Raw genomic sequence first — 25652 nt, 5'->3', positions numbered from 1 at the left:
CCCTGCGTATCCTCAATAATAAAGCACAAGTGAGTCACGAGTGAAACGTTTGCCATGACTTCCTCTTTTATAAATGGCAGGGTTTATTGAAAATAGAATCTGCGATGAATTCAGGGGGAAAAAAAAATCAAACTGAATCTTCAAGAAATGAGAGTTTCCTCAAACACGCCCTTCAACTTCTATGTCTTAAGTGACAACGGCACTTTCCTGTTACCGTACGTGATTGTTCCACACAGTCCTGCGTGAAACTGTAAATGTTTCATTAACGTACCCCATGCTCTTTATTATTAGAACCTTTCCCTCTGAGTTCATCACTCACACACTGTTGAACAAATAAAACAGCATTTTTCAAATGTTCCACTAGTTCTCAGAAGACTTGGCTTCCTGGTTCACAGTTCTGCTATAAGAAAGCTACTTCTATACCATATTTCTATGGTCCTTTGCTTCCAGAAAGGATCACAATGTTTTCTACACACATTACATATAGTATTAATCATTGCCATGCTCTAGGAGGTGAGTATTTTTAACTTCTTTTACAAACCCAGAGACCAGCAGACAGAAGAGAATGCACTTATTCAAGGACATCAAACTGCAGTGAAGGGGACCAGAGAAGAAAACTAACCACCTTGCACCTTGAGCTAGATCATTCGCTCAGTGCTGCCATCCCAGCTCCTATTCTAATTCTCATAACAATTCCATAAGTTTGCTCCATTTTACATATGAGAACATCGAGACCCAGTGAGGTTACACAACTTGCTCCAGATGTCTGTGCCAGAACTGGGATTCATGTCCTGTAGCTCTTGAACACACAGGGACCCTTCCCCTCCTCAACCCTGTTTTGTTGCTTGAGATAAGCCTTTTTGTGGTGGCCAGTCTGAGAACAGTCTGATGGTTTCAACTGTCCACAAGTTTCAGTATCAACCAAAAGCATGACGTAGTGCTAAGACTCAACAAACTTGTCTACGACCATCCCAAGCAGAGTCGGGCCTGGTTAGTATTTGAATGGGAGATTCAACAATCTCTGGTGGCATCGGTAGGTGCAAAACACCCAAATGGTGAGAGGGAAAGGTTGTCTTGGCTCTGCCCTGGTCAGTCCACAGCTGATCTTGGGCATTACACATTAGAGGGACAGCCACAAACAGAAGTTTCCAGAGAGCAAGGAAGCCAGAAGGAAACTCCTTCAGGAAATAGTTGAAAGACCTGTGGGCATTCCACTATGAGAAAAGACATAGAAACTCCTCTTGGGCTAAATGAAGCCTGTCCTGCAGAGATTGGGACAAATCTGTTGTTGTGGAGGGCAAGCTAGAACACTCACTCATACAAGGGTATTGGAAAGATGCTTCAGAGGAATTCTGCAAACATCTTATACTTGAACTGGTGAGGCATTTACATGGCATCACCATGACAGGGTCAATAACAAGCACTCCATGGTAATACAGTTACACGGACCAGGAGACTGGCCATCCTCTAAGAGTCAATTTAATGGAGAGTGGAAACCAGCTTCCAAGATGCCTCTCAGCCATCCCCAGACCCATATTCACAGCTTTGTGTGTCCCTTCTCACACTAGTTCAGGGCTGACCATATGTGACCAACACTCTACAGTGAACATGACCATCTGTGACTTCCAAAGCTGGGGCATAAAAGCACTGTGACTTCCCCTTGGGCTCTGGCATTACTCACTGTCATGGAAGCCAGGTGTCATGCCATGAAGGAGTCTCACTGGCAGGGCCCATCCAGAGGTGACCTGAAGCCACTGGCCAAGAGCCAATCCATGTGAGTGAGCCACCTGAGACCTGGATCCTCCAGCCTCAGCCAAGTCTTCAGATGATGGAGCTGCAGCTAACGTCTGGACCACAACCCCATGAGATGGCCCAAGCCAGAACTGCCTGGGCTAGCTTCTCCCAAATTCCTCATCCATAGAAACCATGAGAGACAATGACTTAAGCCACCAAATCTTGGGGTCAAGTGACACACTGCCATAAAAACTGGGATATGGAGCCATGGTATCCTAGAAGGGCTGTCTCAAGTGCCCTGTCCTGGAACTCAGCCCCAGCCCGAGTGAAGACCCAGAAAAAGTTGTCCTCAACATTCTCTAAGAGCCCTTCCTAGCACAGAGATTCTCTTGTTCTGTAATTCTGTGACTGAATGAGTAAACCTGCTGAAAGATGCTTCTCAAACATAAGCAGATACAGAAGACACCTGGGGGACCTTATTAAAATGCAGATCCTGAGTCTGGGGTGGGCCTGAGGGTCTGCATTTCCAAAAAGCTCCAGCTGACCCCGCTAGCATGTCAACAAGTCTGAGCAGCAAGAGGTTAGAACTTCCCAATGACAGCAGACCAGGTCAGGGCCTGGAGAAGGCAGGGGGCAAACTACAAAGTGTTCAGCAGAGGAGGGAAAACCAGGATCAGAAATACTACACAAGACTTGTGTAGACACCTGCATGGAATAGGGGAATATCCATATGCCACCAAGGGCTTTCAGACACTCAAGTCCTTTGATTTGCTGAACACCGTCTTTAAAGTGTTCAAACGCTTTCCCGTCATGCTGGGTTTTCTGTAGCCTGTAAGGGCAGGCAGTGTGCAGTCATGCCAACCCACACTCATTCACTACCTCTCAGTCTCTTGGTGTGTAAAATGGGAATAAGAGCCACCTGCCAGGCTGTAGTATCAAGCAGTGTCTGGCACGCAATAGGTGTCTATTATATGCTTTCTAGCCTCAATACAATCTAGATGATCAATAAACATTCATTCCCCTCATTACAAAGATTACCTACCTAATTAATATTTGTCCTTGAATATGAATTATCCTTCACTAACCCCACCTGTCCTGAGACATATGTCAGACAGGACCCATGTCACAAATGAGGGTATGGTTTGTTCTCACCAGACAGCATCAGCTGAATGAATACTGACAGGGGAATCCATGACCTTCCTGTTTGAATTTTAAGGATTGTCTTTTTTCTAGAAGGGTCATTTCCTCTGGTCTGGACACTGAGGTCACTAACTAGTAAGATTTCATCCCAAAGACACTGTTTTCCTGCGAGGGGTTCTGAGCACCATCTTGTCAGCAGTGCCCAAAGTGTTCTGCAACTTAGATACCTGACTCAGGAAAACCAATAGACTCAGGTAGAAAGGGGGTGAAGTCAGAGCCGGCAACCAAGGGAACACCTTATAGCCCAGCTCCCAGGACCAGCGGGTGGATTGGGCACCACACCCTCCTCAGGCCAGGACAGAGAAGGGGATGGGGGGCGGCGGCAGCTCCAGAGAATGTGCTGGGCAAGGGCCAGTCCTGCCCCTCCAACAGGGGGAAATACCCACACAATTCTAGAGTAGTCACACTGGGGAAACTGAGGCAGTCTGGCCCCCTTTAATCGAGGAAAAACTGGGTCTATTATCTCCCTAATGGGCAGCCCACAAAGATCCCACCCCCGTGCTTCTCCATTTAGTCCCTACCCAGTGATGGGTGTAGAGGCTTCTACCACACTGACCAAGGCCGCTAAATCCTAGTGTCAGTCACCAGTATCTTCCTCCCTAAGGATGCTGAAGGCCGCCAGCCAGCCTGCGTCCCCCAAAAGTGCTGAGGCTGAACCCGCAGCTCGCATAGCAGCAAAGAGAGTGTAACTTTGGGTATGAATTCAGACCCGCCTTGAGAGGTAATCCCATCACCCTCTGAGCCTCAGTTTTCACTTTTTTTTTTTTTTTCTTCTGCGAGAGGTAAAGTAGTTGTAATATGTAGCTCCTTGGGCTCTTTGGGAAAATTAAATGAGATATTAATGTGTATTAAGCAACCAGCTCACAGAAAGTCTTCAAATGCTGTTAGTTCTTTTATTCTTTTGCCTGGAATCAAAATTAAGGAGGGTGGTGTCTGCAGCTACTGGAGAATTCCTGCTCCGTTTGAAATATCCTTGTCTCTCTCTCCTGGATTGTGAAGACCCTCAGCCTTTGGAGCTGAGGCTTCCAGCCCCCAGCACACCTTCCCGCAGTCCCCGAACCTCCTTTGCCCCCTCCGCACTCCCCTGCCCTCTCGGCGCACCCCTTCCCCAAAAACTTTCAGCCAGTTCCCCAGGAGGGTCCTTCCGGAGCGCCGCCCGGGAGCAGGGGGCCGCGCCCCTCGCTATCGCATCTTGCGGAGCATCAGCCGCAGACCCCGCGAGCGCGCCGGGGAGCCGGGTCCGGCCGTGGCGGCGGCGGAGCCCGGCCCGCCGGGGGCTGCCAGCGCCGGTGCGGCCCTCCGGGGCCCCCTCCGACTGCGGAGCGGCCCGACCGCATTGCAGACGCGGGGCACTCCAGCCCTTCTCGCGTCGCCGTCCTCCCGCCGGCCCCGGAGCTGCCGGGGCCGCGCCGCCGTGGGGAGCCCTCCTCTCGCGCCCTGCGCGCCGGGCGGCTTCCCCAGCTGCGCGCCGGACCGGAGCCGGGGTCCAGAGCGCTTCAGCAGCTTCTGCCTTCCCCTCCCCCTGTCGGCCGCCCCTCGGGTCCCCCGGGGGTGGGGTTTCCCTTCGCGCTCGACCCCCCCCGCCCCCTCCCAGGCCCTCCCCTCCCCCGCCCGCCCCTATGTATGTGTCACCGCGCGCCGTGCCCGCCCGCCCGCCCGCCCGCCCACCTACCTTTCCGCCGCTCCAGAGGGGGCTCGCAGAGCTGAGGACGCGCGGCGCTGCTCAAGGTCTCTCTCTCAGCACCCTCGCCGGCCGGCATCTGACACGGGTGCCAGGGGGCTCCGGGCGCCTTTCAGCATCCCTTCCCCAGGCCGGCCGGTACTCCGCTACCCAGACGCCGCCGCTGCGGCCACCGCCCGAGGGGACCTGCGGACAGGACGCCGGCAGGAGGAGGGGTGCGCAGCGCCTGCCCAGAGCGTCTCCCCCGCGGCGCGGCCAGACCCGGGCCTCCCGGCCCCAGGTGCCCCCGCTGTCTCGCCAAGTGTATGGGACTGAAGTTCTTGGAGAAGGAAGCCCAACTCTTGAAGGTAACCGTCTCCTGCCCTCCAGAGGGAGGCTCTCTCAGCGCGCCTGGCGAGCCGGGGGAGATGCTGTGGCTCCCCCTCTGTGCCGGAGGCTGCGCTGCCTCGGTCTCCCCCTCTCCCGGGAGGCGTGTGCTGCGGACCCCCGACATCCACCCGCTGCACCCGTAATGGACTTGGGCAAACTTTCTGGCTGTTGCAGACTCAGCGTGGATGGGGCGAGGGAACACGTGATGAGGGGCTCCTGTCTCCCGGTCCCCAGAATGAAGGAAGAGAGAGCAAAGGAGCCTTCGCTCCAAACTCCCGTTTGTTTTCAAGTCTCGGGGTCTGGGAGGAGCTGTAGTGGACAGAGTAGCTGCTTCAGAGTCAGAGCCACAGTCAGAGAACCGTGGGTCCCAATCCTGCTGGGCTACTTTTGAGTTGAGGGGGGTTGGGGAGATGCTTCATCTTCCGGAGCCTTGGCCTGTCCTCTGTCTGAGGGGAAAGAGGAGGCTTCCTGACAGCAGAGTGGTTGGACACTAAATGAAATGACAAGGCAGGGTGTCAGTTACCCAGCAGGTGCCTAAGCAGAGGCTGAGAGAACTTCCCCATTTGGTCCCACTTCCTTGGCCACTGGGCACCTGGAGGTGGGGAAAAAGCCAGGAGGAATTGGCAGAACCTGGGACAGGGCGCCTGAGCTGCCCACAAGAGAGCCAAGAGCAGTGCTCTGAACATGCCACCCAGGAGGAGCATTCCTCAAGGAAGAAGAGGAGAGATGAGGCCCCATGGCCACAGGTATCCTTTCCATCTCTAGGTTCCCCTACAGGAGAAGCCAGTGATGGTGGAGCAGGATGGGGAGCATCTCTGGGGAGAGTGATTCCAGAAATATCTAAGGGGCATGGGTAGGACTAGAATGTAGGTTTTCTGAGGCCACAGTCGATCACTAGTCCTGACTGAAGGGTCCAGACGTCTGGGATCAAATCCTTCTCTTTCTTCCTTGCCTTCTGGGTTGCCAAGGAGACAGGACAGTCAGGTTGCCTGGGCTCCTGGGCAAAGGGGCTTACAAGGCTCAGTGAAGTTTGATGTAAGGGTGTTGACCTGTCAATCACTGGGCCAGGAAGAGACCACCCAGGAATGGAAAGGCAATAGGGGAGAATAGTCAAAGGCTTGTTAGAGGTGAGAACGTGGGGTGGGGGGAAATGATGATTCTAACCTGGAAGATAAAAGTACAGAACAAAAGATCTCTCCAGTTTAAAAAGTTTTGGATGAAGGATATTCAAAAGGAAGAAAATATCTCTCAGAGACATGCTGGAATTCCTCAGGTGACATAGAGTTGTGTTTAAATTAGTTGTACTTCTGTGCAGTTTCTAGCTCAACACTAGGCACATTCATTCATTCTCTGATATCTGCAAGCGCCACCTAGGTACCAGGCTTTGTGCTCAGTGCTGGCCCAGAGCGGATCCTCTGTAAACGGAAGGTTTGACGTGACCCAAGCAAAGCTCTTAGCACAGTGCCTGCCACCAGACAAGTACTCAAAGCTGTTTGATATTATTATTATTACTGATTTTAATATTAAGTAGAAGGTTTTATTTTTCTTTTGAAGGTTTTCTTTCACTAGAAATTTTCAGTGAATTTCATACTTGAATTGGGATTCTCCCTTTATTATCTGAAAGCTCTCTGTTCAACAGCAAAGAATTCAGAAAGGGAAAACATATATTATTACTTCTTTGGGGTGGGGAGTCTGTGTGTTTGAGGGGTGAGAACCTGTGCTGTCTGAGCCCTTCCTCACACCTATGCACACATTTTGCCCATGTCACCTTCTCACACGCACAGTCCCATCCCAGGCAGCCTGCACCCCCACCTGCTGAGATGGGGCGTTTCTCCATCCTCACAGACCCAGAATGGCCTGTCAGAGTCCCCAGTCAGAGTTGGAATCCAAGAGAGAGCTCACCTCCTGAGCTGGTAGAGAAGAGCCATGTGGCTGAGAAGCCTGCCGGCCAAGGCAGACACGGGTTCGAATCCCAGCTCAACTAACTTCTGGCCACATGACTTTATCTTACTTAGCCTCCCTGAGACTCAGTTTCCTTTTCTCTAAAAAGGGGAGGAAAATCTCCAATTGGGGATTTTTATGAGGATTAAAAGATATAATATAATGCCTTGTTCAGCTCTCAGCAGGCACCACAAACCTGAATTCCTCTCCTCTAGCGGTTTCTAGCCACCCCGTCCACCCCAGGGTCCCAATTCTGTCTCAGTGAAAGACCATGTGTTCAAATTTTGATGTGGATTTTTTTTTAACGATCCCTTCTAGAACCTGGTCCCTCTCAAGGCCCCTCTTGTTAGATGCTAAGAAGACCTCAGCTGAGCCAAGGGAAGCCCATGGGCCCCAGTTAGAAGTGTCATTTTTAGCCTGTTCCCACAAGAACATCTAGCACAGGAGTTGTCCAACTGCCAGTTTTGAAACCAATTTAGTGGCAGTTTAATGAAATAGGAATAGTGTCTCCCATGCTGCAAAGGTAAGTATTGCTTCTAGAAACTTTGCTTTCTGGTATATACTTTGCAGTTCTACAGAAGCATATTTGTGTTGACAATCTACATGTATATGCATTAATGTACACAAATTTGGTATTTGTGTAATGTATTTCTCACTGGGGGTTGCAATCAAAAGAACTGGAAAGCCACTGGTCCCGATGATGTTTTCGTCTCTGAGAAACTCCTGCCTCATGGTCCCAGCTGGCAGGCACTGGGGCATCCTTGCTGCCCTTGTAGGAACAAGACCCTTAAGTATCTTGGAAGATGGAAGCTGGAGGTGGGAGTGAAGGGCAAGTTCAAGGAAGAGGACAGGCCTGCTTACAAGTAGAGCAGGCGAGGGGACAGGGCTAACTGGCTGCCCTTGGAAAGGGAAGCGGGGTCTATGGACGGGAACACATCTTGAAACAGGAGCTGTCCTCTACTGCTGTCACCAGGCCACCTCTTGGCCATGCCCCCATCATATTTGATGGGAGCTTTACTGCAACGCTTAAGAAAGCCCTGTTCCAGGGGGCAAAGGCCAGGGTTGTCAGTGTGGCATCTGCCCTGGGGTGCTGGGGTGGGGACTGCAAAGGATCAGCTGCTGGGGGCGGGGCAAAAGTAGGGTTCGGGGGAGGGCGCGGGATTGAGGCAAAGGGAGGCCAGAGAAAGGGGGAATTTGTAGGGAAAGCGGTAAAACGGTTCCTTTTTTCAAAAGTTGAATCCAGGGCAAGAGCGGAAACGGTAGGGTTTACTTTTAAAAACTCAGAGCCTTCTTGTAAGCGGCCTGAGTGTGTGTGTGTGTGAGTGTGTGTATGTGTGTGCTGGGAGGGCGGCCCTGCGGGCTGGCCTGGGTGTGTAAGAGGCGACTTTTCTCCCTCTCAATGGCCTTACAGTGTACCCTAAAGAAGCTTTTTGTTAAACTCATGAATAGGTGGATTTGGGGTGTGTGGTGCTGGGCACCACGATCGGGATATTTGGTTACCTTTGAGGTTACATGTTTTTCCTTTTAAGACACACACTCTGAAAAGGAGCCACCTCTACTGCATAGGGTCTTGGGGGGAGGCGGCGAGGGGGGAGCACTTGCCTGTCTCTCTGTAATTGATTTGACTTGAGGAGCGTGGATAAAGAAGGATAAACTCAAGACTGGGCAGATCTCAGTGTCCAGCCTGTGGGGAGACAGCCTCTCTTCTGTCCAAGGCTAACACTCTTCTCAGCCCCTGGACTCTGGGCCTCAGAGATGGAACATGGCAGTTCGCAGACCACTGATGTCCAGGGCTTCAGGGCCAGGGAGGACCCTCATTTAAGAGATGGCAAAGGGGGACTGAGGCCTAAAAAGGAAAAGGTATTGTGCACCAGGCCGTGCAGGTCGATGAGGATCTGGATGGGAACATCGTCCTTCAGGCCCTCATCCTGAAACATACCATGTTCATGGAAACCTCATTCATTCATTCATTCTTTCAGCAGCACTTGCCACATGCCAGGCACTGCAGTAGGTGTGGATAACACAGCAGTACATCAAACAGTTTGCTCTTCCTGCCCTCCAGCTGCCCGTGATCTAATGGGGAAGGCAGGTTATAATCAACTTGACCCTGACTCCTCATTTCTATAAGACAGTGGTTCTAAACTGGAGAGCTGTTGTGCACCCCAGGGAATATTTGGTCATGTCTGTAGATACTTAGTGTTGTCACTGTAGAGAGGAGTGATACTGTCTGTTGATCTTTAGTGGGTAGAGACCAAGGATGCTGCTGAATATGTATGATGCACAGAACAGTGCTTCACCTCAGCAAGAGAGAATTACCCAGCCCCAAATGTCAATAGTGCCAAGATTAAGAAACCCTGCTCCAGATCTTCATTTAGTTGTTAGGTCAGGCCATGTCCGACTGTGTCTAACAGCAGGAAAGTAAGCTGGGGGGTAGGAGGGCAAGAAGAGAGAGTGTGGCAGGTGAGTAAGAGTAAGACAACAAATGAAAAAAAGAGCCAGGGCCACAGAGGTAAAGTAGAGATAACTTGGACTTTGGTGGCCCAGATCCAAGTTGAAATCCTAGCTACAAGCACTTGGGCAAGTCATCAGCTCTGAGCCTCAGTTTCTGCGCCTATGAAATGGGGCTTGTGAGATAGTTTGAGAGAATTCAAGATAAAGCAAATAAAGGACCTGACACACAATACAATAAAATAGCAGCTGTTATTATTATCTGAGGTTTTTAAAGGTTCCACTCTGGAAAGTTACCGCATCAGCCAGTGTAGACATGTGATTATAATGTCCAAGAAGTTTGCTGTTTAGAGCACAGTTGCCATAGTAATGCCTTCTGCTTGTAGGGGTGGGGGGGTCAGCTCCTCCTCCTCATACATATAGCTCTCAGCAAGGGATGAAAAGATGGGTAAGGCTTTGCTTCAACGAGAAGCCCAGTGTGTGCATTCACCACTGTGAGGCACCCTGGACTTGGAGTCACATGAACTGAGTTGTGTAATGTGAGGAAATTGCTTCACCTCTCTGGGCCTCAGTTTCCTTTTCTGTAAAATAGAGATACTAAGTCCTACCCTCACAGGTCCAGATTAGTGAGAAATTACTGTCCAGGAAGCTGCCTTGAGGGGGTGCCTGTGAAGCCTAAGCTGGTTTTATATCTGGTGTACATTGTACCTAAGCCAGTACTGGGTACACACAGACAGGCTGAATGAACAAACCAGTGGACCGTTGCTCTATAAACTCCTTTCAATTCTTGACGAGGAAAGTGCCAACAATACCCAGCTGGGCATCCTCCACTTTGCTGATCTATCCCAAGAAGGCCAGAAACCAGGACCTATGGTTCCCACTGCCTGCTAGGGTCAGGTTACTGCACCAGGCAACAGCTCCCTCTAGAGGGAACTGCAGATACAACCATTGAGCTGGGACAGCCCCAAGAGCTGGATCCCCATGGAGAGAGGGAGGTAGAAATGGGGCCTTAGAACTGAAAAGAGGACCAAATCAGGATCAGGCACCCAGAGACTTATCTCAGTGCAGGCATGTCATTGAATCCTTTCTTTAAAATGGGACCATTTGTCACTTACATGGAGTTGAAATAAATTAAGGCCTAACTGAAAGCCACTATCCAAATGGGTGGATTTGAGAAATCCAAGTGACTCACTGGTAAAGAATCTGCCTTCCAATGCAGGAGACGCGGGTTCTATCCCTGGGTTGGGAAGATCCCCTGGAGATGGAAATGGCAACCCATTCCAGTACTCTTGCCTGGAAAATTCCATGGACAGAGGAACCTGACGGGCTACAGTCCATGGGGTTGATTGAGTGACTGAGCAGGAACAAACTTCTCTGAGCCTTCTCAGAATCATGAAACCTCAGAGCACAGGGGGACTTAGGGAGAATTTAAATCACCTCCCTGGGACACTTCCCTGGTGGTCCAGTGGTTAAGACTCTGCACTCCCAAAGCAGAGGACATGGGTTCAATCACTGGTCAGGTAACTAAGATCCCACATGCTGCAAGGTATGGCCAGAAAAAATAACCCCCTGCCTCCTTCATCATACAGGGGAGGAGACTGAGTCCCAAAGAGGGGAGGGCACTGGACTTGGAGGGGCGCAGGCTGCTCTTGGCGGAGTCATGGTTTTAACCAGGCTGCTGAGGCTCCTCCCTCCATGTCACATGTCACATTCAAACCAGTAACAGGAGGTGCTAGGACACAGAAACCCTGGGCCATCGCATCTACCTGTGGACACACTGTGTCCTGGGACCACCCATCACCCACCATTGGGCCACCTTCTGGCTCTGTCCCTCCAGGGTCCTTGCTGGTCTCAGGGTTGTTTTGGGGAAGAAAACCTATTAGAAGAGAAAAGTCCAAAGCCAGGGGGAGTGGAAGCCACATTTTCCCCAACAAACTCTGGGTCTTGGCCTGACCTTCCCACCACTACTTCCCTGCCCCGTCAGGGGTGCTTCCTTCCCCCCCAAGCCCCTCTTTTTGACCTGCTTATCCAAATGGCTCAGGGGAACACCTGGATTCTAAGATGACTCAGGGATGCAGCAGATGTTTGTCTGTTTTACAAGACACTGAAAAGGGGGCCTAGAGGCTCTATCCCTAGAATCATAAACATTGGAGGAGTTTTTGAGAAACAGGGATTCCTGAGCCGTATGTGCCCCAAGCGATTGTTGGGGGAAGGCAGGTTAGGCATCTGTGTTTTTCAAAATCTCCCCAGATGATTCTAATGAGGCCCCATTTCCGAACCCCTCGTTTAAAGCCCAAAACTGTTCCTCTTGTTGCATTTGATTCTGAGCCCCTCCCTCTAGCCCTGCCTTTTGGTATGACTTATCCTCCCCTTTTTTGTAGACAGAACTACAGCCTCTGCCCCTACCTTTATTCTTTAGAGGAGTGAGAAAGTAGAGGCCTGCCTCCCCTCTCCTGTGGGAGAGGCTACCCACTCCAGTATTCTGGCCTGGAGAATTCCATGGACTGTATAGTCCATGGGGTCACAAAGAGTCAGATACAACTGAGCAACTTTCACATATCCCCTCTCCTACCTGAGACAGGGACCATTCTTTCATCATACAGTTGTCCTTGACCCGGGATTAAAATACATTTAATGTACTGGAATGTAAAGGTACATTCTGCTCTAGAGGCAGAAGCTAGCCCAGGGTTCTCCAAAGTGGAACATTCCTTCCCGAGATGTCAATAGGCATTGCATGTGAAAAAAAAAAAAAAGCACATCCCCAAGGGTTAAACAGAATAAAAAGTGCCCCTTTCTTGTAGGACTTCTCAATGTGCTGAGCATTGGAAATCACCATCAAGTTCCTCACATTGAATGTGACCAGAGCACTCTTCTTCCCTAGAGCAGAGTGAGGTTCTCCGTCTGGAGATGCCGATCTAGGCAGTCAGCCAGATCTGATGCTGCAGCAGGAATGAGGCTGCAGCACCAGGGCCCCAGGGGCCAACCCAGGACAAGGGGGACCCCACCAAGGAGAGCCTAAAGCCCTAAACCTCAAACGCAGTCACTGCTGTGCTTAGTCTCGCCGTCGTGTCCAACTCTTTACGACCCCATGGAGTGTAGCCCGCCAGGCTCCTCTGTCCATGGGAATTCTCCAGGCAAGAACACTGGAGTAGGTTGCCACGCCCCGCTCCAGGGGATCTTCCTGACCCAGGGATCGCACCCAGGTCTCCTGCATGGCAGGTGGATTCATTACCATCTGAGCCAAGTTGAACCCAACCTCTCCTTTTCCACCTCCTACCTGCCACCTTCCGTTTAAACACTGGTCTTGCTGGGAGTTCGTTTTAGTTCTTTTTTCCCCTAGATTAAAAAAAAAGAGAGAGAGAGAAGTAGAGCATTCAGTGTGGTTTACTGGAGGGTGGGGCCCTGGCTCCTCCTCTGGCTTCTGCCTCTGAGCAGGGTTCTGTCTCCAGACCAGGCTGGTCTCCCTCCAACACACACACCCCCACACCCTGTCCCCTCCCCTTGGGCTGCAGGCCTGACCCAGTGTGCTCTACCCATTGTCTGACTCCAGGGGGCGCCAGTCTCCTGTCTCTGTGACTAGCACGCCCCCGCCCCCGGCGGGGATTGGCAGCCCCAGTCCTTAGCAGAGAGGTGCCCTGTCTCCCTGCCTGTCTCTGTCCCCCTTCCTCACGACTCCATCTGTGGCTGTCACCCCACCCCCAGGTCCACACAGCCCAGTCAGGGGGCTTCTTCACCCCTTTACCGCAGCCTTTAACTCCCCTGGCGCAGCCTCATTCTGGATTTCAGCTGCTTCCTGAACCCCACCTGCCGTGGCTTCTGCTATAGCTTGTTGACATTTTAAGAGAGAAAGGTCCCTGTGGTGTGAGAGAACCTGAGTCCTTCCTGCCCGTTCCACAGGGAGAGGGCTGCTGTGTCACCCGGTCGGGGGACTGGAGTGACTCTGTTGGTCAAGGAGGCTCCTCACCCTCATTGCTCTCAGGAGCTCCCTCGGCTGTCTCAGTGCCTCAGGGGCTCACACCCCGGGCTTCACCCACAGGGGTCAGCAAGACTCTGATAAACAGCAGGTAAGGCTCGGGTAACTGCTGTGGCCGGACACTGGTCACCAGTCTAGACTGCTCCTTAGTCACCGTAGGAACCCTGTGTCGGTGTAGGAACCTACCCTTAGATGCAGGCCCCAGGCAGTCAGGCCCTCCTTTGCCCTTTGGGGATTGCCAAGGCTCTTAGAAGGCCTTAGTGGTGTGGTCCTTTCACACTTAGAATAAAGCCTAGTCCCCTTTCTTGGCCCAAGGCCCTCCGGAGCTGATCTCCATAATACACTCTCCCCTCACCCACCACTGGCCTCCCACTTTATTCCCACCTCAGGGCCTTTGCCCTCATGGGCTCCTCTGCCTGGATGCCCTTCCCACAGGGCTTTGCGTGGCTGGCTGTTTCTGGTCATTCGGGTCCAAATGTCACCTCCTCAATGAAGCCTTCTTGGCCACCCAGTTAACATGAACACCCTCAACCCCACACTCCAGCAGTCCTTTGTCATATTTTCCTTGCAGCTTATCACTGTCTGAAAGTTTCTGCTTGGTTGTTTTCCTCGGTGGTTGTCTGCCCCCTTCCCAGCCCCTCCAAGACCAAAAGCCCTGTCTATCTTGATTGTCTTCTATCTCCAACACATGGAAAACGCTTGCCACACAGTAGGTGTGTGGGACCTCCCTGGTGGTCCAGTGGTTAGGACTCTGCACTTTTACTGCCGTGGGCCCAGGTTCCATCCGTGGTCAGGGAACTAAGATTCCGCATGCCACAAGGCATGGCCAAAAAAATTAATTAAAAATCTGCCAAGTGATTTCTATCCAGTGCTTTTCAAACTATCCTCCAGGGGGTCGGCATAGGAGTTGTGTGTCTCTGACACCCCTTAGGGGCCACAGAAGTGAGTTGAGAGGGGCAATGATTATGGGAGTCAGCATCAGATTCTATGAGAACAACTCTGATTTTATGTCTTCTGAAAGCCATTGTATGGTGCATCTTTCTCTTGTTGTGGATGTGAAAGCCAGAACCTAGAAAAATATATGTCCTGCCTGGAGGTGTGACTGTCAATGCTAGAACGAGGGCCCAATTTCCCTGCTCCCAGTGCTCTGTCTGCTGAACATGGCAGCTGCTATGGACAGTTCCCACCTGCCCTGCCCACTTCAGCGGCCCCACCCACCCCGGCCAGGACCCAGGGACTCTGCGTAGTCACCCCGGCGAGCTGATGTTCTGCCATCAGAGGTGCCCAGCTGAGGAGATGAATGGCTGCTCTCTTTTCAAATTTTCCTTAATGATTCATGCTGACTCAAACATCGTGAGGAGCAGCTACTTTTAGAAATAAACGTTCAGTTTTAGGTCCTGCCACCTTTGGAGCCTCGGGTTCTATCACTGGCCACCCAGCATGGGTCATGGGCTCTTTTATTGCATTTCCAGTACCTCTTTCAAACTGCAGGGTCCCAGCACTCCCCGTGACGTGTTAGGAGGCCAGCCAGGCACCAGGGGAGAGGATGGAGAACAAGACAAGGCTTCCCCTGGCATTGCAGCTCAGCGTCTTCATGATTCTGAAGACCTCAGTGGGCAGCTCTTCTCAGCCTTCACCATCCACACTTAAGAGTATTCCCCTCCAACTCTGTGCCCTCAGGCCCCACCCACTGTGGGCCTTCCTTGAACTCCAAGTCCATCTTGTCTCTCTTTTGTGATGGAGGGTCCAGTGCATTGTCACTTACATTTTATTTCCAGCTTCCTTCCTAATGACATCTAACACCTGGACTCACCAAGGAATCCATCAGGCCACTGTTTTCCAGGGGTGGAATTAGGTTGAAGGGCTCTGGGCCCAGTTTGGACTGTTCAACCAGAGGTGTGACTTTGCCAGGGTTGACTAGTCTTGTGTGCATCAGTTTCCTTATCTGTAAATTGGGCACATTGACTCTCCCTTCATGAGGTTGTTGAAAGGATAAAGCAAGATAACATAGCTAAACCAAAGTGTGTGGCACAGAGCAAGTGCACTGAAGCAGTAATTGCTGTCCGTTGGGAATGTTCCCCGGGCCCATTCCTGGTGTCTCAGAACCTGAATTTTGAGTCAGTGGGTTGGATGACCACGTGACTGCCTCTTCTTGCCCATGATGAAGTTGATCAGCTGCTTTTCTGCCCACTTAAGCTCTTGAATAGTCATACAAGCTCAGAGCAGGAAGGGACCAGAGAGATGCAGCAATTACCTTATATTTCCAGCCACCCTGAAGCTAGCGCAGGCCTCCAGACATACCTGGAAACTGCAGCAAGCCCTATTGAACCATTGTAATGACCTCATCTTAACTAAATTACATCTGCAAAGCTTCTATTTCCAGATAAGCTCACATTCACAGGTACTGGGGGTTAGAGCTTCAGCATACCTTTTGGGGCAAGGAGAGAGACAGAATTCAGCCCATAGCATTCTTTATTGACTCTTGTTATATTTTAGATCTATGCTTCATTTGTAGGTCTTTCCTGGTGGCTCAGATGGTAAAGTATCCACCTGCAATGCAGGAGACCTGGGTTCAATCCCTGGCTCCGGACAATCCCCTGGAGAAGGGAAAGGTTACCCACTCCAGTATTCTTGCCTGGAGAATCCCATGGACAGAGGAGCCTAGAAGGCTACAATCCCTGGGGTTGCAAAGAGTCAGACAGGACTGAGTGACTAACACTTTCACTTTTTGCATTTGTAAGATATAAAGGAAGTTCTGTCAGGAAACGCAGATTAAGTAAGTGATAGCACTCCAATAGATCAGTGCTTGTATGCTAACACACACACACACACACACACACACACACACATACACACCCTCCATGCTGAGATAGTAGATAGTGAAACTGAGGCACAGTGTTAAGTGGTAGGGCCAGAACTTGAACTCATGACTATCTGATTATAAAGTTCATGGTTTCCTGCACTCTGCCCAGAGAGAAGATGAATTTCTCAGACCCGGCCCTGACATCTAGCGTAAGAAAGAGAAGCCGCAGAGTTTGTCCCTCTGTCTGGGGCTTGTCCTTCAGGGTGTATGTGTAAAGCCCTGTTTATTCCTGCACACCATGCCCTTGATTCATGGGGATTCTTTGGCAGATTCAGGGCCACCTCCAGGAGAGGGAGCCATGAACTAGAAAGACTGTGGGTCCAGAGTCTATGAACACTGGGACAGAAGAAAATTCTGTTTCCCAGCAGATTTCCAAGACTTTTAACACGGAGAGAACTTTCTCCCTCCGCCTTTCTCCACTGGGACACTCCTCTCCACCCACCCCAACCCCAGTTGGCTGTCACGTTGGTCACTGGGGAGTCTGTTGGCTTTGACCCACAGACTCCAGTTCTCCTAATGGCCTCCAGGACTGGAGTTTCTTCTCTTTTGTGATTGTCTTGGATGAAGTTTTTTTAAGGACATAAAATTTCCTTTTCTTTTTAGAAACATTTTTGCTTTAAAAAAAATAGTGAACAGCATAGAAAGTTTAGGAAATAAAAACTCTCAAAATGAAAAAAGTTAATAGTGACTGCAAACTCTCCACCAGAAGATAACCAGTTACATTTCTGTATATCTTTGTGGTCTTTTTTCCATGAATAGATTTACATAAAAATGAAATGGAGTCTCATTCTGTATATTATTTTGCAACTTGTTTTTGTGTGTGTGTGTGCTCCGTCATATAAGGTGAATGTGTTTCTAAGTCAGTAAACAGTTTTTCCATAACTGGAATCTTCTACATGCCAGGCTCTCTATTGGACACGGTAGGGAATACAAAACAAGAAATGAAAAGTTTTCCTTGACCTTCAGGAGAGCCCACAGCTTAGATGGGAGAGAGTGCTGTCTGCTCATCACATGATGCAGAGAGCCCTGGTTCCTTGTCCTCATACTTCTACTGGTTGTGCAGCTGCGGGTGAATTTTTCCATCAAGGGAAATTGGCATCAAGCTCTCCTGAGTTTGAAGCAGCCACAGTGCAGTGACAGTCATTGGGAGAGAGCACGCTTTAGTGAGAAACTCTGCAGCCACTCCACTAATGGCTCTGGGTCCCCAGTGAGGCAGTGACAAGGGGCTCAAATTTGCTGTCCCCAGGATTGGCCTCTGTCCCCTTGTTCCTCTCAGAGCATGAGGATCTTGAGGTATCACATGTGTATCTAGTGTTTAATGATATGTATTTCTTATACATCCTGGCCCTCCTAAAAAGCCAACAAATTTACCTTCTTCTCAGATAAAGAAACAACAGTCCCACCCAGTAATGGAAGAAAGATTATTGCGTTCAACACATTGGGAGAGAATGTTGGTGGGGGGACTTCACCAGTTCTTAAGAGACTTTCAAGGGGAGTTTTGATCCTACTTGGGTTCCAGCTTGTGTGCAGCCTTAGAGCCCAACCCCCTGAAGATGTAGATCATTGCTGGGGTATGTGAAAGCATCCCAGGATGCTGGAGGCAGTGTGGTGCCCCAGAGAGTCCTGAGTACATGAAGGCCTCCCTGGGTATACAAAATATTCCAGAAAATTTGGATGGGAAAAATTCCAATTGGAATAGCGCACAAAGATCTCTAAAGATTGTGCCAGACAGGGGTATAGATTTGCCTCCTCAGAAGGAGAGATAGTAATCCAAGTCCAGTCCATAGAAACAAAAAGTAGCCTGGTGGTTTCTAGGGGCTGCAGGGAGCAGAAATGGAAGTTCTTGTTTAATGGGTACAGAGTTTCATTTTGCAAGATGAATTCTGAAGATGGATGGTGGAACAATGTGAATGGATGGTTGTGGAACAATGTGAATGCACTTAATGCCAATTCATGATAAAATATCTGAACTTGAAAATAGTTAAGATGGCAAATTTTATGTTATTTGTATTTTGTGTGCGTGCTAAGTCGCTTCAGTCATGTCTGACTCTTTGTGGCCTGCTGGGCTCCTCGGTCCAGGGGATTCTCCAGGCAAGAATACTGAAGTGGGTTGCCATGTGGAGTGGGTTGCCATGCCTTCCTCCAGGGGCTCTTCCTGACCCAGGAATCAAACTTGCGTCTCTTCTGTCTCCTGCACTGGCAGCTGGGTTCTTTACCACTAGTGCCACCTGGGAAGCCCTATTTGTATTTTACCACAGCTTAAAAAAAAAAAAAGAATCAATTTTTTGAAAAAGGAAAGTTGGCTTTCTTGTGAGGAAGAAACCCTGACTAGGAGGAGCTAGGAGGCAGCAGACAGCATGAATCCCTAGAAGGCGTTTTCATGAAGGTCGCTGCTCTGGCATCCCATCAGGAGGCTAATAGGCACCATAGTCCTGACAGCCTTGCGAGGCAGAGTCACACCACCAGGAGCAGCTGCCAGCGAACTGGGGACACGCCGGAGACAGCTGGAAAGGGAGGAAGCTGGAAAGGGGTGCAACATCTTTTCATGTCAATGTTTGCAGCTCTTCTCCAACTGTTCTGAAACAAATCAAGAGTCTGTGAGGGGTTCAGAGAGTAAGTTCTCGGCCTGTCTCTGGGTGTTGAACTCATTCTACAGCCCCAAGGTGCCTTGGTGCTTTGAGTCAAGATGTGAAGTCCCCCATGTAGGAGGCACACCACGAATGTCCCTTCATTGAATCATGCTTTAAAGCTGAGACCACAGATTGTCAAAGTTCTTTGGGTGACAAGAACAAACCCATGACAGGTTCCATTCTCAGCACCTGCCCCCATCCCTAGCATGGACATGGGAAGCAGGGATCTAGTTAGGAGCACTGGTTTTGGAGTCAGACCGATCTGGGTTTGAATTCTGGGTCTGGCATTCCCTGGCTACAGGGTTTATGGTAAGTCATTTAACCACTCTGAGCCTCTGTATCCTCCTTTCTAAAAACAGGACCAGTAATGGAGCCCCTCCCAGGACGATTGTGAATCTTGAAGGAGATGATTTGTTTGTTCACACTGCTGCTGGGCACCATGCCTAGCTTGGGCTCATCCTTCAATCTATAGCCATTTTTAGAGGAAGGGTAGGTGCTCATGGACAAGGGAAACCCAAGGATGGACAAGCCCAGTGCCTACCCCAATGGGTGCAGTCTCCCCAAAGAAACAGACAAATGCTATAGGCAGCATGCACTCCTGCTGTGAGGGAGTGGGGTGCACTTGATGGCAATGGGAACTTCATAGAGCAGAGATAAGCCAACAGAGATACTGGGGGCCGTGGTTTCCTCCTGATACACACCTGAGATCAGGTCATTCCCCAAAACCCTGAGACACCCCCCCCCCCGGCACCATCACCTACAAAATAAAGCCAATCTCATCAGCCCAATCATAGAGTCTCTTCAGAATCTGGCCCCGCTTTGTTTCTAACTTTATGTGATCCTACACCAGTTGGGTCTACTCCTTTCACCATACCTTTATTCATGTGACCCTCCTAGAATGCCCTTCCCCTACCTCCACAGGCCCATTGTCATCATTCAGTCACTCAGTCATGTCTGACTCTTTTCGACCCCATGGACTGCAGCAGGCCAGCCTTCCCTGTCCTTCACCATCTCCTGGAGTTTACTCAAACTCAGGTCCATTGAGTCGGTGATGCCATCCAACCATCTCTTCCTCTGATGTCCCCTTCGTCACATCTTTCAAGGCTCAGTTCAAAAGCCATCTCTTCTTCACAGTTCTCCCAGGTCTTCCCAAAACAGGAGTGATTTCTGTATCTTAGCTTGTGGAGCAGTCTCGCTGAGAGAGGTTCTCCTCTGGTACTGTAGGATTTACTCACACATCTCATCTCCTATCTCACACAGTGAGCCCCGGCAATGGATTCACTCTGATCCTTCCTCGACACCTGCTGCAGTTTTCCACATGATGGGTGTTTGACAGAGGAAAAGAGGAAGGGAGGAGAGCCAGGAAGCCCTTGGAACTTTTCCAGATGAAAGGCAATGATTCCCTCCACATGAGGGCCAAAAAAAGAATGCTTAGCTCTTCAGAGCACACGCGCCAAGAAGAGAAAGCAATGTCACTGAGGGATGGCCATGGGAAGAAGCAGGCTTGTCTGCTGTCTACTCGGGCTACACTGAACCCCCCTGGGAAGGGCGACCTAACCTGGTGGAGCAGAAAGTTTCCATTGTAGGAGGTCCCCAAGACCTCCCTGTGGTCCAGTCGATTACTAGAAGGACTCAGAGCTCAGCAAAGCTGTTATACTCACAGTTACTGGTTATCACAGCAGATGGATACAGATCAAAATCAGCACAGGGAAGAGCCGCACAGCACAGGGTCCCAGAGAGACCAGGCGTGAGTGTCCAGTTGCACTGTCCCAGAGAGTTGTGTGGACAACCTTTACTTCCCTAGCATCAATGGGTTGCAATGTGTACAGAGTGTTACCAACCCGGGAAGCTCACCTGAGCCTGGCTGTCCAGGATTTTCACTGTGGGTTGGTCCTGTAGACATGGCTGACCACCCACATGGCTGACCTTAGTTTCCAGTCCTTCCAGAGGTCAGGTTGATATCACATGACCCAAGACCCCCACCGTAAATCACAATGTTATTACAGACAATCCAGCGTGGCCCAAGGCCCCCAGGTAAATGAAGACATAGAGACTACCTTCTGGGAGCCAGGTCCATAAATCCCAGTGGCTCTCAAAGAAAAGCCTGACCCAAAAGGAGCTAAGTGAATGTTCTCTATGACGTCTTCCCAGTCCTAGAATTAGGGCATGCAAACTACAGTCAAGAGAATGAGGCTTGATTCCAGTGGCCCATCCTCTTTCTTACTCTTGACTAGACCCCAAATCTAGACTAAACTCCAAGAACCTGGGCATCTGCCCCCAGAGTTTAAGGGGTTGGGCTAGTTGCCCCTTGCTTCCTTTCGGCTGCATCCTAGGCACTTGGCCCTCTGCTTTGCTCAGGAATTCATCTGTAACCCCAAACGCCTGTGTCGTTGCTGGCCAGGACCTTCAGCTGCCAGAAACCTTTACCGAAGATCGTTTTGGAAACCTGGGCTCAGCTCCCACCAAGGGAGGCCCCTGAGGAGTCCTGCTGGGTCCCCTAGCCCCTTCCCAAACTCCTACAGGAAGGAGCACTCTGTCCTGCCAGGTTGGTGGTCAGCGCCAACTGGAGGGAACTCAGTTCTTGGCCCCAGATTCCTGCCCCAGGAAAGGTTCTTGTGCCTGATGGAAAGTTTGGGCTGAAGGATACTTACTCTTTTCCAAACTCCCAGGTCTGCTATTTACACAACGTCTGAAATTAATGCAGAGAAAACCTCCAAGAGCCCGGGTTGGAATGGAAGGCTGAGAACAGGAAGGGGCAGGTCCCAAGTACCAGGTTTTTTTCCACACAGAAAACTGGGCAAAGCTCAGTGTCTCTGGGCGAGTGAATCAGGAGCCATTAATGTGCCACTCTCCATTTTAAACTGGTATTACTGGGAATTTGCAGTCGAGGGTAAGGAGAGGTGGGAGTAATGGGGAAAGGCTGGTGATGTTGAGCTGAATTCTTCCCTCTGGTGCCCACCCTGGTCTGGTCTTATGTTTTGGGGCCAGGTTTGGGTGCAGCCTCCCATCCTAAGAAGCACCATCATGGCTGGCCTTCCTTCCCAGCTCTGGACTTGGCTCACTCCCAGCCCCTTAAATACACAGGCTTCATCAGGCTGCTAGATGACTCTGAGTTCTGTTCTGTCCCTGGGTGCTATCTCCTGGGTCACCCACCACTCCCTTCTCGGTGGTCCCCAGATCCATGCTGACCAGTCTTGGTCCTCTCCTAACAGGAGAGGAGGGTGAATGGATGTTTCCAGGGGCCATGGTATGCTCCAGGCTACCCCTAACCCACATTCAGAGTTAACACTTCCTCCTAGGGCTTCTAATGTGTTTTAGGGTTGAGGAAGCAAGATGTTTTGAAATGATTTGCAACAGTTATTATCAGTCTTAAGCTTAGTGCTCCTTCCATTCCCAAACAATCCAGAAGGGACATTGCCCATTCATGAAGCACCATTCATTCATTCATTCAACAAATATGTGTTGAACACCTGCTATGTACCAGGCACTGTTGCAGACACCTGAAGTATGTATGCATTTGTGGGTGCTCAGTTGTGTCTGACTTTTTGTGACCCCATGGACTGTGGCCTGCCAGGCTCCTCTGTCCATGGAATATTCCAGGTAAGAATACTGAAGTGGGTTACCATTTCCTACTCCAGGGGATCTTCCTGACCCAGGGATAGAACCCATATCTCCTCTGTATCCTTTATTGGCAGGTGAATTCTTTACCACTGCACCACCTAGAAAGCCTAAGTAGGTATAGTGTTAGTCACTCAGTTGTGTCCAACTCTTTGCAAAGTCATGTACTGTATGTAGCCTGCCAGGCTCCTCTGTCCATGGAATCCTCCAGACCAGAATATTGGAGTGGGTAGCCAGTCCCTTCTCCAGGGGATCTTCCCAACCCAGGGATCGAACCTGGGTCTCCCGCATTGCGGGAAGATTCTTTACCATCTGAGCCACCAGGGATAGTAGTGAGCAAAACAGACGAAAGTTCCTGCCCTCATGGAGTGTATATTCTAGTAGAGGAAACAAACAATAAACAAGCAGATGGAAAAGGGCAGTAAGTTCTAGTAATGATAATGCTATAAACAAACAATAATAGGGTGATGTGATAGGGAGGTACTGGGTAGGGGTGAGGGAACAGGGTGGTCAGGGAAGGGACATTTGAACTGAGGCTAGAATGATGAAAGTGGCCAATGAGGGAAAGATCCAGAACTGTGTACCAGGAGGAAGGACGAGAAGGAACTAAAGCCGTTAAGAGGAAACACATTTTTATGTTCGAGAAATAGCTAGAATGTAGCTGGGAATAGAGGTATGATGTGGTGTGAGCAGGAGTGAGGGCATAGAATGTATCTTAACAGAACACGAGAAGGGGCTGGACTTTACTCCAAGAGCATTCGTCCTGTTCTGCCATGAAATATAGGCCAAGATTCATTTTGTTTTAACGGTCCTTTCTGATCTGAGCTCTACGTCCCTGGCTCACTCAAGATTCCAATGTGATATAAGCTTCCTTCCTCCCAATGCCTTTTACCACCCCACCCAACAGGATCAGGCTGCTCAGGGAATAAAAGGACTTCTGTTTGATGATTTAGAGGAAATAAGACGTTTAGAGCAATTTGTCATGGGAGTCATCACTCCCTGTTCTCCTCCTAACTGGAAATTAGCAATTTCCAGAGCCCTCATTCATGGATATTCTGGCCAGAGTTGTCAAGAAACTTTCTCAAGCTCATCTAAAATACAGCAAGTGATGAGTCAAAGGTATGAATTCAGGTTGTAGTTTTAACGTACCCACCTTCTCTCATACCATATGGTCTCCTAGGAAACTGAGACTAGGCTATTTCAGGAAATTGCATGGTTCCTGGGTTCAAAGTGGACTCCAGAGAGAAGAAGAATAGCATATCTCTCGTCACAGTAGATCCAGGTCAACCAATTATTACTAGCAAGTACCTTTTTCAGTGAGTGAAGAAAATCAAGACAGAAAGGCCAGAGAGAGCAGAAATTGATGTTTTTTAAAAACATCTGTGGGCTTCCCTGGTGGTTCAGACGGTAAAGAATCTGCTTGCAATGCAGGCGACCCAGGTTCAATCCCTGAGTCGGGAAGATCCCCTGAGAAGGAAATGGCAACCCACTCCCGTATTCTTACCTGGAAAATCCCATGGACAGAGGAGCCTGGCGGGCTATAGTCCATAGGATCGCAGAGTCAGACACGACTGAGCAACTAACACTTTCACTGTGCCCTGAACCAGAATCTGCTCCTTTCAGGTTCCTACTGTGCCTATCACCCACCTCCATGGGGAGGGCCTTTACCTGCAAACCCTTACACCTCCAGCCAACCAAAGTCAGTGCTGTTATTTATCTATTTTGACTGTGCTGGCAGCAGGTGAAAGCTACTGTTTGTTGCAGTGCACAGGCGTCTCACTGCGGTAGCTTCTCTTGCTGTGGAGCATGGGCTCGACAGCACGGGAGCTTCAGGAGTTGCAGCTCCCAGGCTCCAGAGCACAGGCTCAGGAGTTGTGGTGCACAGGCTTAGTTGCGCCTCAGCATCTGGGATCTTCCCTGACCAGGGATCGGACCCATGTCCCCTGCCTTGGCAGAAGGATTCCCATCCACTGTGCCACCAAGGAAGTCCAATAAAGGCAGTCTTTAGATTGCCCGTGAAACCACTGTACAAGCTGATTTTGGCTGTAAGGTGCTCACTGTTGCCTAAGGGTGGGACAGGGATGGCTGCCCTCATTCAGCAAACACGGGGCAGCTCTGAGAGTGACAAGTCTTGGGTCACTGGAGAGGACACCAGCAGCGTCAGGATCTCACTTAAAGAATCCAGACTTTTATTTGAACTCTCATCCTACACCCAGGCTTGGAGTGAATATATCCATGAGCCCTAAGTTAACCAAGTTGTGGGGGATCCCACTGTTTGCTGTCATTGCAAATCAAATGACCATCTATGCATGGGACATCATTTCAATTAGATCTAGGCATGAACTGTACTGGGTATAACTTCTATCAAGTCATTGCATGTTGGTTGAGGGGCTACGACGTGCAGAGCCCAGCGTGTGGTGCCCACAGTAGGTGCTCAACGCATCCACAATGGATTGAAGACCGTGATGTGTATACACAATGCAGCCATTCTCCCTCCTCAGTCGGGGAGGATCCGGTTGGATGATTTAGGAAAGAGACAGAATTTACTGAAAGCCACACAGTGCATGCATGCTAAGTCACTTCAGTCATGTCCAACTCTTTTGTGACCCTGTGGACTGTAGCCCGCCAGGCTCCTCTGTCCAGGCAAGAATATTGGAGTGGGTTGCCTTGCCCTTCTCCAGGGAATTGCAAAAATCCTATATGATAGATTCTACTTGATCAGCACTTTAGAAGCAAAGAAATCGATACTTCAAGAGGTTAAATAGTTGGGCCAAGGTTTTATGTTCACATGCATCACAGCTGCAATTCAACAGAATCTATGTGACTCAAAGGGCTTCCCAGGTGGCTCAGTGGTAAAAGAATCCACCTGCCAATGCAGGAGACACAGAAGACATGGGTTCGATCCCTAGATCAGGAAGATCCCCTGGAGGAGGAAATGGCAATCCACTCCAGTATTTCTTGCCTGGAGAATCCCATGGACAGAGGAGCCTGGTGGACTACAGTCCCTGGGGTCACAAAAAGTCGGACATGACTCAGCACACACAAGCACATGCATGTGACTCCAAAACCATCTTCTCACTACACAGCCCCACTCCCCACCCATACACGCTCCATAAGTGCTTAGCCCAGTAGTTTAAAACTACAGTGGGAAAGAAACGACAAGCTGGCATGTGTTTGTTAATTAGTTGGTGGTAA

General features: G+C 50.1%; 2 protein-coding genes and 1 non-coding gene across 33 annotated transcripts in view; 2 read left to right on the top strand and 1 right to left on the bottom strand.

Moving 5' to 3' along the window:
* LOC122455055 (myeloid-associated differentiation marker-like) overlaps positions 1–4737 on the bottom strand; it is a 114497-nt gene extending 109760 nt beyond the window's left edge. For 9 of the 14 annotated variants that reach the window (XM_043489853.1, XM_043489871.1, XM_043489883.1 and 6 more), the window contains exon 1: positions 4607–4737. The gene's annotated coding sequence lies outside the window, so the exon portion shown is untranslated. The remainder of the gene's footprint in view (positions 1–4606) is intronic. The other 5 variants (XM_043489855.1, XM_043489874.1, XM_043489865.1 and 2 more) reach the window with 3 other exon arrangements.
* ACAN (aggrecan) overlaps positions 4579–25652 on the top strand; it is a 68801-nt gene continuing 47727 nt past the window's right edge. For 10 of the 18 annotated variants that reach the window (XM_043489848.1, XM_043489847.1, XM_043489844.1 and 7 more), the window contains exon 1: positions 4580–4962. The gene's annotated coding sequence lies outside the window, so the exon portion shown is untranslated. Of the gene's footprint in view, positions 4963–25652 lie in introns of all 18 variants that reach the window. The other 8 variants (XM_043489834.1, XM_043489833.1, XM_043489831.1 and 5 more) reach the window with 1 other exon arrangement.
* On the top strand, positions 14072–14144 carry TRNAK-UUU. Its single transcript has one exon. It is a non-coding gene; the product is annotated as a tRNA-Lys (tRNA).

This window comes from Cervus canadensis, chromosome 17 (genome assembly GCF_019320065.1).
Source record: "Cervus canadensis isolate Bull #8, Minnesota chromosome 17, ASM1932006v1, whole genome shotgun sequence".
NCBI lineage: Eukaryota > Metazoa > Chordata > Mammalia > Artiodactyla > Cervidae > Cervus > Cervus canadensis.
This window is presented reverse-complemented; position numbering and strand designations above follow the sequence as displayed.